The 3,388-nt window shown below is 42.0% G+C and overlaps 1 pseudogene; it reads right to left on the bottom strand.

Moving 5' to 3' along the window:
* Positions 1-1,267: 1,267 nt before the first annotated feature.
* Positions 1,268-3,102, bottom strand: LOC116466462 (probable ATP-dependent RNA helicase DDX6; annotated as a pseudogene).
* Positions 3,103-3,388: the final 286 nt, after the last annotated feature.

Genomic DNA, 3,388 nt, shown 5'->3' with positions numbered 1-3,388 from the left:
CTATCTGAACCCAGAAAAAAAAAAAAAACTTATTTACAAAGTTTATACAAGTATATACACCCAATTTTCTACGGGATACGCTTTGCCACAGAGGAAAGGGGGTCAAGACTCTGACCTGTCTACACATCAAGTGCCATACTGCTATGGGAGGCTTGTGTAAAGGAGTCTTTAGTGTCTGCTGTAGAGCACAAAGGCTTGTCATACAGCTCCTGCAATGATAGACTGCTCTTTCCTTCGGGAGTGATGATGTTTTATCTACTCAGCCTAGAAGAACTTTTCACTTGGGATTTTTTTTTTTTTTTTGAGCCGGAGTCTTGGTCTCTTGGCCAGGTTGGAGTACAGTGGTGCAATCCCGGCTCACTGCAACCTCCACCTCCCAGGATCAAGCAATTCTCCTGCCTCAGCCTCCCAAGTAGCTGGGACTACAGGTGCATGCTGCCACACCTGGCTAATTTTTTGTATTTTAGTAGAGACAGGGTTTCACCATGTTGCCCAGGCTGGCTGTGAACTCCTAAGGTCAGGCAATCCACCCACCTTGGTCTCCCAAAGTGCTGGGATTACAGGTGTGAGCCACCGCGCCCAGCCAGGATTGTTTTTTTAGAATACATGTATTTACAGTGTGGATGAACTGCAGTTGTATATCAACTCCTCCACATAAAGAAAAAAAATGGTGTCTAAAATTACTAATGAGTTATATCTTCCAGCCCTGGGCTTGAGTATTGGGTAGAAAGGGAAGATGCTTCAACTTGAAACTAAAATGAAAAGACAAAATATTTTAAAAGAAAAAGAAAGAAAAAAGAAAAGAGTTACTATTGATTCCTTGGGCTATGTCTAAAAGATGATATTCTGAATGGTCTCATAGCATAAGGCACTTCGCACAAATAAGTAATAAGCTCTTCAGGTTTACAAAACGGATGAGTAATCAGGGAGAAGTTGAAATGCACTCAAGAGTCAGCTGTTGGAGAATTTTGAAATCATAGACAAACTTGTGTGTTCATTAAGATTCTTCTCTTTTTAGGGTTTCTCCCCTTCTCTTCTTTCTTTTCCTTCCTTGTCCCCTTTCCCCAGAAAACATTTTTTAAAAACCAGTAGTTAGTGCAACTAATGTTCAGTCAGCACATAGTGCAAACAAGTAGAACCAAAAAGGTATATTCCTTCTTCTCAGCCTTTTTCTCATCACCAGTTAAAAAAGAAAAAAATGTCTGAGCTCTTTTAAGTCTTCATAGTTCCAAAATAAAAGATGGAAAAACCCACAAAGAGAAGAGCATTCCCCTCAATACGATGTGTCACAGATCCAAACAAGCCATCTGTAGTTTGTCAAAGCATGCTTGTTAAGGCTTCTCATCCTCTACAGGCTCGCTGTGGTATTCTGCCACACACAGGCTCTTGTCAATGTTGCCTGGAATAGGTTTCATTTCTGTTCCCAGCTGCTCCTCAATAATTTTCAGGTTGAAGCGATCATCATATGTGATCAAGCTGATGGCTAAGCCAAGGTGACCAAAGCTACCTGATCTTCCAATACGATGGAGATAGGTCTCTGCCAGCTTTGGGAAATCAAAGTTTATTAACACATTCACACCTTGTATATCAATACCTCGTGTAAACAGATCAGTGTAAACAAGATTGCATCATAAGCCATTTCAGAAATCACGAAATACATGATTTTGATGTTCCTGCCTCATTTTAGCATGAATATAGAAGCAAGAATAACCTAGTTGAGAAGTCTTGGCTAGCAATTCAACTGGCTGAGAGGAGTTATAGAAAATGATCGACTGGTTTATCTGAAGCCTGGAGAAAAGTGTATTGAGGCAGTGTACTTTTTGGAGCTCAGTTACACATGCATAGTACTGGGTTACTCCCTTTAGAGTTAGTTCCTACATCAGGTTAATCTCATAGGGTTTCTGCAAGTGGGAATTCATGAACTTCTGTACATTAAGAGGGAAAGTAGTAGAATGTAGTAAAATCTTCCTGTTTTTAGGTAGCATGAGAATAATATCCTCCATTATCTGCACAAAATCCTGTGACAGCAACTGATCTGCCTGCTCATCCAATACTATAATCTGAACATGATCAACTTTTGCTACTCTTTTTTTTTTTTCTTCTTCTTCTTTTGGGATGGAGTCTCCCTCTGCTGCTCAAGCTGGAGTGCACCGGTGTGATCTCAGCTTACTGCAACCTCCGCCTGCCCGGGTTCAAGCGATTCTCCTGCTTCAGCCTCCTAAGCAAATGGGACTACAGTTGCACGCCACCAAGCCTAGCTAATTTTTGTATTTTTAGTAGAGACAGGGTTTCGCCACATGGACCAAGATGTTCTCGATCTCTTGACCTGGTGATCTGCCCACCTGAGCTTTCCAAAGTGTTAGGATTACAGGTGTGAGCCATCACTCCCGGGCTACTCTTTTCTTAGTAACATCCAGGATTCTCCTAGGGGTAGCAATCACTACGTGCATTGTATGATCAAGCCTAATTATGTCATCTCATAAATTGGTTCCTCCTGTGGTTGCCATCACTTTGGCCCCTCCCATGTGTTTCCTGACCTGGATGCAAATTTGACTGACCTGCAGAGCAAGTTCTCGAGTCGGAACAAGCACCATTGCTTGTATATCGTGCTTCTTCAGATCTCGCCGTTCAAGTAAGGAAATGAGGTAGGTTCCGCTCTTGCCTGTTCCATTTTTTGCTCTAGCTAAGATATCCCTACCAGATAAAGCAATGGGAATGCTCTCCTCCTGAATAGGAGGTGGCTTTTCCCAGCCCATTTCAAAAATTCCCGTCAGTAACTCCCGTTTCAAACAATAATCTTCAAACTCATTTTCTTGTTTGGAGTGTGGAGGTCACATCCGAAGTTTTGATTCTTAGATCCTTCGGAGGGAGTATTAAAGTCTTTTTCCAGTCATCACCAGGCCTAATAGTGGTGGTTTTACACTGTGCTTGCTACTGGGTGCCATTATTGATTGTGCTAGTGTTTTTCAGCTGGTTCATCTGTTGCTGTGTCTGTGTGTCCCCTCCTCCAGGGCCACCACTGGGTTTCACAGGGCCCCTCCACTCACCATTTTGACTGGACAGACCCATTATAACAAGGTTGTCTGTTCTGGCTGTGGTCATGCTGTTTTAATTGCAAAGGTGTCTTTCAAATTTCAAAAGTTTGAAAGTCAGTAGACAAATTCTAATAACAGTTTATTAGGCTCTCCAAAACTAAGAGAAAAATATAAGTCTTGCTCAATAAATGAGTCTGTGTTGCAATGCAGGCAAGCACCTGTAAGTCTCTGAACAGTAAGCAGCAACTTTGCTCTCTTGCACGGAATCAGCTTTTTATTTTTGAAAAGCCCTCTATGAAGCTTGAGTTACATCTGAATTCACTCACGTCAATTAACGAGGCCGCTCAGAACAC

The sequence above is a fragment of the Hylobates moloch genome, unplaced genomic scaffold (genome assembly GCF_009828535.3).
Source record: "Hylobates moloch isolate HMO894 unplaced genomic scaffold, HMol_V3 SCAFFOLD_4, whole genome shotgun sequence".
NCBI lineage: Eukaryota > Metazoa > Chordata > Mammalia > Primates > Hylobatidae > Hylobates > Hylobates moloch.
The sequence above is the reverse complement of the archived record's forward strand: the minus strand, read 5'-3'. Positions and strand labels throughout refer to the sequence as shown.